This window comes from the organism of the source record quoted next, unplaced genomic scaffold (genome assembly GCF_019419815.1).
Source record: "Pyrus x bretschneideri cultivar Hongxiangsu unplaced genomic scaffold, Pyrus_bretschneideri_v1 Contig200, whole genome shotgun sequence".
Classification (NCBI taxonomy): domain Eukaryota; kingdom Viridiplantae; phylum Streptophyta; class Magnoliopsida; order Rosales; family Rosaceae; genus Pyrus; species Pyrus x bretschneideri.
This window is the reverse complement of record NW_025999503.1, coordinates 29,710-41,521: the sequence shown is the minus strand read 5'-3', so window position 1 is coordinate 41,521 and position 11,812 is coordinate 29,710. Positions and strand designations below refer to the sequence as shown.

The following is an 11,812-nucleotide window of genomic DNA, read 5'->3' as shown; positions in this document are numbered from 1 at the left end:
TACATCTAATTTTGTGAACTAATATTAGGAATATTCACTTTTTTGAAAATTATTGTATTCATTCTTCTTTATTTTTTTTAACGAACAATATTATTTACATTAAAGGATGAAGAGTGGGTTAAGCATCACGATGTGCTATCAATAATGTGGTTCAAATTTGTCTTTGATGAAAATTGAACCTAAGACCTCTCACTTCCAATGAAGAGGAATATTATTAGACCGTAATAATAAGTGGCATATTCATACTTTAACTTAAAACAAATGAAAAAAAAAGAGAGAGAGATTGGTTTTGTGTGAAATTTTCTCTTTGATTATAAACAGTATGACACAGTGACTTGCTTGATGAATGTGTTCTTGTTGAAATTTTTTTATGGATACCAAAAATACAAGTTATGTAGCATATTATTATATGTGTTATAATAAAGGTTGGCAACAATGTTGACGTATGTCACATTTTGGGTATATTAATAAAATAAAAAATTTACGTTTTATATTTGAGTGAAATAATAACATCACATAATCGTGTTCGAATGCATAAAAAATGCTCATTCTTGTTCATCGATAGTATGAAAAAAAAAAAAGTATTTATCTTTGGTTTTGTACAATTACAATTGCTAATTTTGGTGTAGTGTCGTGTCATTTATTTATGCCAACAAATAGTGTAGGTCTTCTGACCCTCTCCTTCCGGATTGGTGCGTGTTTGCGTCTCGTGATTGGATTGAGGATATACACAAAAGAATACGGTAATGATAAGAAGACTAAATTTATAGATAAAATTTATAAACTAAATGATACATCACTAATAAGAATCATCATGTTTATCAAAGCTTAATTCATAATTCAATTATCAACTTTCATATTATTTAGTTTACAAAATTTTACTTGTAAACTTAATTTCCCTAACATTATCCAAAGAACAAGTAATGGAAACATTACCACACCAAAATAAATAAATAAAAGCTCCGCTACTCTAGTTCCAGATTATCAACTTTCAACTTTCAAGTATGGTCGTGTTCGAATACATAAAAAATTGCTTGTTCCTGTTCATATCGATAGTATGCCAATAAAACAATAGTTAGCTTTGGTATTGTACAATGACAATTCCTAATTTTGATGCATTATTGTGTCATTTGTTTATGCCAACAAATAATGTTCGTCCTCACTCCTCTAGTTCCAGATTGGGTGCGGGCTTGCGTCTTGTGAATGGATTGAGGATATACACAAAAGAATAGGTAATGGGAGTTTAGGTATGGGCAAGGCTGAGATCAAACAACCAATGCGGCAGAGGCGGCTTTGGGGGACCAAAAGGTGTAATTGTACATGGTTCCAAATTTATTTGAAAGGACTTTAATATTTATGTTAAAAAAAAAAACTAAAGAGAGTCGCAAGATTATAGCAAGCCGTATTACGCACGAAAGCCGTATTGTCTAAAGGGGTAAGATGAAGCTAAGGGTCCCGAGGTTAGCATTCAAAACTTTCTACGTACTTTTTTGAGATAGCATTTGGTCTTAGGATTGGTACTAATGAAGTGATCAAAGCCACTTCCTGTTCTCTAGCCGCGTCTAACCACTATGAGTCATTAGAAAAAGATCCAACTGTTTTTTTTAATAAAAGGGGACCAGCCGGTGACTTTGCCACGACAATCCATTCTTCCGGGGGTAGGGAAGACTCACATAGGCATTTCAGCCTCCCCCTAGCCACCATCGTGCGATTCACCAGCGCTAGGAATCGAACCCAAGACATGTCGTGTGGAATAGGGTCTAAAATTCATCCCCAACCACTGGGTCACCCCATGGTGGTTGAAAAAGATCCAACTGAGCCACCTGAAATGTAATTATTTTTGTTTCTTCCAGTAACTCGTATAGGGAAAGAATGACACGTAGACTGCTATCAGAGTCTGAAATACTAGTAAATAATAACATAACCAACTTCCGTAAATAGCCAAACAAGGCATGCCCAAGTCGCTGATGCCTTAACTAAATCTTCTTAATCTTGTCACCATTCCCACTACGTACCTGATTTACTCTGCTAGGAGCCTAGGAGCCACATCGTCGACATAATACAACCCCTTTCTTTTAGTACCATGCCTAATTACAACCCTAGTTTGGATATCCGGAAGTAAGCAAAAAAATAGAAACATTAGTACGATATAACCCAATTGATCGATAATTTGACTGACTGATAGAAGATGATTTGATAATTCCGGAAGAAGCAAGGTATTGTGTAAGGATAAAGATGAGGTGAGTGCAATTGGACCAGCCTCTGATCCGAGATAATATTTCCATTGGCAGTGACAACACCCTCTGTTGGAGGATGAAATGAGGTGAGTGCAATTGGACCAGCCTCTGATCCGAGATAATATTTCCATTGGCAGTGACAACACTCTCTGTTGGAGGATGAATCATGGATGAAAGAAAGACTCATCATGCGGCATGTGGTCACGATCTCTAGAAGCAATTTAGACATTTCTCGAATTTCCTGAATTATCTCGATCAACAGAGAGAGATACTTGATCAAAAAAAGACAATATTGTCTTCTCTCCCATGGTTGCAGTAGGCTTAGGTTTAAGATTTTCAATGTCGATTGCCAAGAACAAGCTGCACGACAAGAATTAGGATTATTGTGCTACTTAAAAAACACGAAGAGGCACCAGGTAAATTTTGGTTCTGTGTAGCATTAATGATTGTCCAAAACACAAGACAATCAACGAAGTGTAGGGCAATGACATCCAAGGAAGCTACATGACATGAATAGTATTTTGGGTTTAGGTTTTTTTTTTTTTTTTTTTCCGGGAAAAGAGACAAGCCGTGACCCTTTTTTTTTTTTTAATTTTTTTTTTTATATAGAAAACCTTGATTGTATGAGTGAAATTTTATTGATAATAAAAAAATTTCCACCTAGTCAAGATTGATGTAAACCTAACCCTTCATAATACAAGAAGAAAAAAAAAAAAAGATTGAAAACACATGAAAAGGAAGGGGGACATAATATTTTACCCTTCTAGAAACGAAAACAATAATGATACAAGGAAAAAAGAGGGGGGGGGGGCCTGAAACCTAACCCCTCCATAGCCAAACCTAAAAGTCTAAACCTGTAAAACAAATTAAGTTAGATCACAGGTTAAGAAAATAAAATAAGAAAGTGAGACAAACCTATACGTCGAGATGCACATTCATTTGAGAAGCGGAAGCCAGTAAAGCCAGCATAGTCTGAAAACAAAGCAGTACGAGCCACCAGCAAAGGGGAATCATGCCATACCAAAGTTGGAGAAGACGAACCTATATTAGCAAAGTTGTATGCAACAACATTCCCTTCGAAATATATGTGAGAGGTGTAGAAAGTCATCTTTCGAATGCGATCTAAAAAAATAGACCATTGCGTACGAAGAGGCCAGGGAGGGTCAAAAGCAGTCGATTGGAAAGCAAAAATAACACTAGAACAATCACTTTCCAGCCAAAAACAATGCCATCCCTGCTGATATGCAAACTCTACATCAATAATAATTGCTGATAATTCTGCATAGAAAGAGTTACAATGACCAATCTGATACCAAGATAAAAGTGTAAAACTTTTTTTCTTTTTTAACGGTACGAGAGAAATTTTATTGATAACGAAAAAGAAGTTACACTTTATCATTTTCCGAAGTTAAAGTTGGAGAAGACAAGCCCATGTTAGCAAAATTGTCCGCAACAAAATTTCCTTCGTGATATATGTGAGATGCGTAGTAAGTCATTTTTCAAAAATGAAACACTCCCGGTACTGTTCACTTTTAACGAAAAACCATGTTTTTACCTTTTCCTGGTACTATTCACTATACCTTTATTTGTCATTTTTCATTAAAACTAAAATATTTTTAGACTTTTCGTTAGTTTTCATTTTTGTGAATGTGGTCCAAACAAATACACCATTGCTTACGAAGAGGTCAATGAGGATCAAAATCAGACGACTAAAAAGTGTAAAACTTGATGAGAGTTTTTGGGTTTGTATTTTTGTGTTGTATTCTTCTGTCAAGTACCAGTATAAGCATATCTAGGTACACGAAATCCCCAAATTACAAAGCTATAATAAATAGGGAAGTTGACTCACGCAGAACAACATGCTGGATGGTGGATCCACACCTAGGACTATCGTAATCATTGACGCATGGTTGAATTGCCCAACACTAACAGAACTATTGAAAGTGAACGTTGGCAAAAGACTTGGAGTATGTGTCAGTTGACATGACGGTCAGCAAAGGTTTCCAAGAGTTGGAGCAATAGTGCGTACTCTTTCATACAAACATAGCCCTCTATATTTGGTCACGCCAACCTAATCCGTATGTATATTTTAGTGTACACAAAATATGGACCAGTGCATCACGTGTCATAATATAAATATAGGAATACTTCAAAAAAAAAACTTTCTTCCTGCTTCATTATGACATGTAATGTACTAACTTGTGTTATAGGTACATGGAAAAATCTCTCTTCTGAGGACTGTCAAATGTACATGGAAAAATCTCTCTTCTAAGGATTGTCAAATTTTATTGCCAATAGATGGTGGCAAAGAGGCACTGTTATAAATCATGTTCGATTCCCCATTTAAAGTAGTGGTGAAATTAGATTGTTGATTTGAATTCATGCTTTGAACGTGTAATCAAGACTTACACAACTAATTAATTTGCAAAGTAGGCCAGTAATACTTGACCTATGAGAAGCTATATCAAATCATGATGTAAAACCCAAGAAATTAAATGAAATCATCATTTTCAGATGAACTAGTTTGGCTAAAATGCATCTGTTTTCAGCTTTCAACTTGCTTTTTGGATGTACATAGCACTGGCCTACAAGTACTTTAGCTAGTGTTGGAAAATTTCTTCTGCATAATTTAGTCCAGTCAATTATTGATGGTCTCTCAGTGTTGGAAAATGGATGCATAGATGGGGAAAGAGATCCTCTCCGGATCTCTGTCCACCAAACTCAGTGAACCAGACTCTTAAAATTTGATCCAACGGCTAAAGTTATTATAACTTTTAAAGGGGCTCCTGTTTTTAGCTGTTTGATCAAATTTCAAAAGCATGGATCATTGGATTTGATGGGAGAGATTCGGACCCATAGATAGCTTTCCATTGCCAATTATTACAAGCCTACCAATTGCTTACTCAGAAGTCCTACGGGACTTGGCATCAGTCAAGCACTAGTTTGTGTATCCAATATCTGTTATTTTCCAACACTAATGATGAGTTTAAATATACGAAGAAATAGCACTTAAAGTAGTCCATAATGATTTTTTTTTTTTTTTAAAGTGCAAGTAACAACTTTGGAATTTCTTTCAACTCACTCAATCAATGGTTCGAGATTACTCATTTCATCACTGAAAGCCTTCGGTAAAATCTCATTATAGACTTTGTGTAGGTCAACTGTCAAGTATCGATCGGCTACCATTGTTGCAAAATACTTAAGTTACCGGTGTGAGAACACTTATGGTTTGTAACTCGGTATTTATATGTGCCTTTATGGGTGTGCCCTTTGATCATAGAGTACAATATGGTGTTTTGTGCTCAAAGAGGTAAGCACAAATAAAAAAAATTTGTGCCTCTGTTCTGAAAAAGTTATCAGATGACTTTCCCCATCCATATTAGCCCAATTTTTGTTATTGTGCCCAATAGGTTATATTTTGAAAATGAAAATGTCAAAATTTGAAATAAATCAGAAAATTTCATAAAATCAAGATGGAACACACAACAAAATCCAATGTCTCAGCTGTAAGAATGATCAAGTAGTAGAAATGGAAACATCACAATTCAGCAAAAAGATGTTCGCATGTTCCACAGACACAAACAAATTGTGCGCTACTGTCTATTTATAGACACTAAAAGTTTTTGTGCCTATATTTTGTCATACAATTGTCAGACCAATAATTATATATATATATATATATATATATATATGCACTACTTGGCATGGCTCCGTGCCCAATAATGTGTTTGTGTCCATTTCTTTTTACACTGAGTACAATACATTGTATCCTTTATTGAATGGACACTGCTCCACCATATTAGTGTTCTCAAAGACAAACTCTTCATTTGTGTACACCAAATCCCATATTTTTCGTAGTGTTTCAGCAACTTTTGGTAGGAACCTCACCAACCCAAAGTCACCTACATGTGCAATCATATCCTCATTGAGAAGAATATTGCTAGGTTTGAGGTTGCAATGAACTATTGGCGTCTCACAATGACGATGGAGATAATCCAATGCCATAGCAACATCAAAAACAATATTCAAACTCTGAGAAATTGTTAAGCTCCTTGGCCTCTCATTTGTCTCACCAATTGTATGAATTGGATATAGCCATTCCTCCAAGCTCCCGTTAGCCATGAACTCGTAAATTAAGGCCTTGAAGTCGTGACCGCGATAATCAAAACCAGAACATGCTGAGACTATCTTGACAAGATTACGGTGTCCAATATTTCGGAAAGCCTCGCACTCATAAATAAAACTTTTGTAAGCCCTGCTAAATGAACATGGTTGAGTACCTTGATCGCAATTGTAGTTTAACCTTGCTCAAGTATTCCCTTATAAACGGACCCAAAACTGCCCATACCGACCAAGTTGGTTGAGGAGAATCCATTTGTTGCTCTTAGAAGACTTTGGTATGATAGATCTGGGGAAGTTTGTCTAAATCACTTTAAGTGCGATCTTTTTTATCCCTCCGTGAGCAATAAAGGTACAAAAAGGTTAGTGCAAAAATAACTCCAAAAATCCCACAAATGAGAGAGAACCAATTTCATGGTTAAGCTCAATCCTTCCTTTTTTTGGATGCTGGAGAGTTGCACTTTGGCAAATGAAATTCAGATATGCCCCCAGAAAGCTTGCTATTTCCTTCAACTGATGTCGCCATTGCATTCTTGAACACTCCCTTGATCGGCAACATGCCCTCAAAATTGTTATAAGATAGATTCAGAGATTCCAAAAAATTCAAACGTTCTAAGAATTCTGGAATTGCTCCTGACAAGTCGTCAGAAAGATAGAATTCTGTAAGAACTCTTAGTGAACTCAAAGTTGATGGAATCGTCCCATGGAAGAAATTTCCATGCATGTCTAGGTACTCTAATTTTATACAACTAACTACACTTGCTGGAATTTCACTGAATAACATGTTTTCAAAGATATCTATATACTCAAGATTTATTAAAATTCCTACGTCCTCTGGTAGGGAGCCGAGAAAATGATCTTGAGGTAAACTAAATATATACAAGTTCAACAGATCAATGATTTCTTGCGATATGATACCACTAAAACTGTTCTCACCAAGATATAAAAGCCTCAAATTCTGACACACTATTAAACTTGGCAGGATATTGCCTGGAAGTTGTTGCCTTCTAAGCTTAACTCATTTAATTGACTTAAATTTCCGAAAGAGGATGTAAGATTGCCAAAGAGAGAGAGTTCCTACTCGCATTTAATAGATATAACTTGTGAACCTTTCCTACACCCGGGGGAATGTGACCTGATAATTGGTTCTCAGCATCCCCAAAACCTCCAAGTTAGCCAAATTTACAATCTCATTCGGGAAACTTATATTTTATTTTGTGCAAAATGGAAATCATTTATTTATTTTTATTTTTTTATTTCTGAACGGATGGAAATCATTTTTAGAAATTAGATGTGGAAAAACACAGAATCAATACATCCTTACAGAATCACAACTTACCTTCCAAATTGGACACAATGCAATAAGCAAGAATTGCAATGTTCTGAGACTTTTTCGGATCAAGCACACACCTAATTCAGAAAATTTCCCATAAAATTTGACAAAATGCAATAAACAATAATTAAATATCACTACTTACCTTCCAAAAGCGCAGACTTCATCAATGGTAACATTAGGCCCCCTCAATAAATTTCAAATTCTGCACACCAAATCAATCCGATCCAATGAGCAATAATATAATAAAAAGGCATACAGAGATCCAAAATGTTGAAATTACAATAAAAAATCAAATCATGCTTTAAAGAAATGCAACATATTCATGAAAAACTTGAAATTTTGAGAACAATTCGCTTCATTCATTAGAATCAAAGTAAGGAGATTGAAGCCAAAATTTGAAACAAAAACCATAATCGAATTAACTAAATTATATCACTTGAAAAGGATAATCATTAAGAAATAAAACGGATTGAGAAGTACAATCATGACCTACCCCCAACTGCTTCGAGAAGAATAATTGCGTCGATTGCTTAGCTGACAAAAGGGTCTCATCAGGTAATGGCACTCCAGTCAAATCTAAGCCAGCTCCACCAATAGGTACTTCTTCATACTTAAAATCAATCTCTAGTTTATGTAAACATATTCAGTTATACAAATATCCAAATGTTATATAATTACTAATTTCCCAACAAAATTTCTCGAATATACAACACACAGAGCAGCTCAAATTGTTAAACATTAACCCAAAGAAAATATGGGAAAATTAAAAGACTTTTCCTTTTAATTTTCCCACCGTTTCTCAGGCACCTGAAATAAAATTCAGAAAACGGAAGCAGAATTAAAAGAAACCATCGATGGAGGGGGCGAGGTTGAGGCCAATGCCATCGCCGAGAGGCAAAGTGATGGGGTAGCGTTTGGAGGGTGAGGCTGCAGAGCAACTGATCTTACCCACTCTGCTTTCATCGACCGCTAAACAGAGAAAAAGGAGACAAAAATATAAAATAAATAAAATAAATTCTCGTATAAATAAATTTGTAAAAGTGGGAAAATTGGCGGTGATTACAATTTGTAAAAGAAGCAACTAACCCTACCCACTCTGCTTCATCGATGGATAGCTCACTTGGTTTGCTAAAAATGTTGTATAAATAAATTTGAAACCCCTCATACCTTAAATTGGAATTTCGAAACTGAAAGACGAAGGCAAGACGACGACACGGTACGGTTTGCCGGCATTCGTACGAAAACAGCTCGCCGGAATTAGAAGACCTAGAACCTAGCCGCTTAGCACTTGAAATCGATTTGTTGGGTTCGAATTTTAAGTGTGGGAATTCGCTTTGCTGGTTTGAGGGTTTTAGGTTTCGAATATTTTTCTGTTAATTGCGAGCAACAGAGCTAAATGGGACGATGTTTTGCCAGATGAGGCGAAGAGGCGGAAGGAAGATTCACTCACTCCAATCCTCCAAGAACCCATAATTTTTTCAATCCTTGGAACCCTAGAAAAATCACCAGAAGATTAATTTCTTTGGTAAAGAATTTTTAAAAATCTAAAGTAGGACAAATTGCTTACCTTCCGTATAGAGGGTTATGGAAAATGCGAGGATGGAGTGGTGGTACGTCGCGGTTCTCGCGTGTTACATCGAATTTGGGTGAACAGGTGGAAAAGCAATTTACAGAGTTGGCGGTGGTTTTGTTTGATTGAAGAATCTCGTTGAAAAATGAGGAAGGCTATCGAAAATGGAGCACTGGAGCAGGAAGGCAGAGGTGCAGGAGATTGGGATGAGTCGATTCGTTCGATGGTGTGAAAACAGTTGATGTCGAATTCCATAAACCACCGAGAAAAGCATGAACGACAGCTCACAACACAGATACGCATGTTAACATGGGAAATTTCGTAATTTTACTGTGCATATGGAAAACCAAAGAGCAACTTGAACAATAATATGGGCGCAATTCCGTCTTTACACCGTGCTTAGGAACATTAAACCTGTTGCTGCTGCAATATTTCTATTTTGCAAATATTTGAGAAGAAGTTGATTGGTGTTAGTGTCGTGCCACTTTTACTTAAAAGTTGAAAAGAGTTTGAGTGGCAAAGCGTAGAGATAAAATTGTCTACTAGTTGATGAGTTTTGTAAGTCTTTTAGGATGTGTTTATTGTACCGGACTATCTCGGACTGAACTAGTTTTGGAGACTAAGTTTGACTGGTTTAGATTAGATTAAGTCAGACTAAGTTAGTGAACTGTTTGGTGCACTGTCGGACTAAAAAATAGAATAATTAATAAATTATAATATTATAATATTTAATATATGTCTAATAATATTAAATTATGAGTTCAAGCTTTTCCTTCTATACACTCTTCTACAGTTCTACGTCTCTCTAGAATACTTTCTTCCTCTTTGGTTTCATTGCCATTATTTCCTTTCCTCCCATCTTTTTTCCTTCAAAATGCTTCAAAGTTCAATTCCATTTTTTTCTGCAAAACACTTCAAAACCATATTCCCGCAAAATCATCTCCAAAGCTACTCTCTCTCCTCCCTCTCTATCTCTCCATCTCTTTTTATCCCCAAAGCTACTCTCTCCCCTTTCTCTATCCATTTTTCTCTGAAATTTTTTGGGAAAAAGAAAAATTATCTGGGAGATTTCTAGGAAGTTTCGGGAATAAGGAAGAATTTTTCTATTGAGATTGTTGTTGTTATTGTGTTGCTTTTACTTTTCAAATTTTGGTGGCTGGATTTTGAGATTTAGGTTGTGGGTGGGATTGAGTTTCAGATCCGGGCATGGGTGGGCAAACAGAGTTGCCCAGAAGCATGCTTGCAGACTTGCAATGCAAACATCGTATGTAGTTCTGGAAACGGGACTAGAAATCCCATGGTTTTTGAGGGGGTTCACTATGACCGGCTAATCCCATGGTTAATCGAGATAAGTGAAGGTTAGTGTCATTAACGTTAGTCTCAGTGGGTAACAAATAGGGGACCGGACTAACACTTAGTCCAGTCCAATCCAATGAGAGTTAGCAAGGGCAAACAAACGTGCCCTCAGTGTTTATCCTGACTTAGTACACTCCATTTGTTTATTTAAATGCATATATCTAGGATATTTTCATAAGATGTCGATGTGTAATTAAAGTTAAATAAAATTAATTGTATAATCTAAGGATTTATACGACAAATTTTTCATATAGGAATTAAAGTTATACATATGTAATTCTAAGGATTTATCTATATGAGCTATTAATCACTTGAACATATACCAGATTCAGTCAGCATGTATAATCTTAAAAGTATTATTCCTAATTTCTTAATTGTTGAAAAATAAGGCCTTGTTTGGTCTCTAGGATTGGAATGGAATGGTTAAACTACTGTATTCATGGTATATTAAAGATAGAGGTGAATGCTTTTTCATATTGAGGGGATTAGAAGGGGAATAAGACATGATGGAAAATAACCCCTTCTGATCCTTACCATTTTGGCAAATTGGAATGGAAAATAATCCATCTCCTACCTTCAAGTAACCCACAAATTTTTCATTTCTTTCGTCAACATTCCTTGAATATAGTGGGTTGTCCATTTCAATCCAATCTTAGAGACCAAATGAGGTCACAATTTTTTCATTTCTTTCCTGAACATACCTTGGATATAGGTCATATCTATCAACATGCTTCAAATGTCTTAATTTACAACTTTCTTATATTTACCACTTTTAAATATAGGTTACATGGCTTGATAACATTGTACATATGCACTGCACCGAACATAGATAAAAGGGGAAAGTTTCATGTCTGCACATGTGCTCCCTAAGCTGTTTTAGTGAAAAATTGCATGTCTGTACCTTTATTCCTTCATTTATCTTCCTGTTTAAATTATGAGCCATCTATTAAATTTTCTCAACCCTTAAGATGTTTGCAGCTTCCTTACCATGGTATTACACTTGGGGCTGCATGGTCTGAACTGTTCGTTGACCATAAAGGAAAATACTGGGATTTGCCTGAGTCAATTTCCTTAGATATGTCATCACTTGTTTCCGAATCTGGATTGCGGTACCGCATTGGTGTACATAAAAACATCCAGGCAGTTAATTCCGTAGATTCTGCGCAAGGGCTGCCATTTCTTATGAAAAAAGCC

General features: G+C 35.9%; 1 long non-coding RNA gene across 1 annotated transcript; it reads right to left on the bottom strand.

Moving 5' to 3' along the window:
• Positions 1–5,758: 5,758 nt before the first annotated feature.
• On the bottom strand, positions 5,759–9,635 carry LOC125477197. The gene is made up of 4 exons (XR_007258377.1): positions 9,260–9,635; positions 8,860–9,185; positions 8,186–8,661; positions 5,759–7,894 (listed from the first exon to the last, which is right to left on the bottom strand). It is a non-coding gene; the product is annotated as an uncharacterized LOC125477197 (long non-coding RNA).
• Between the last annotated feature and the right edge of the window lie 2,177 nt (positions 9,636–11,812).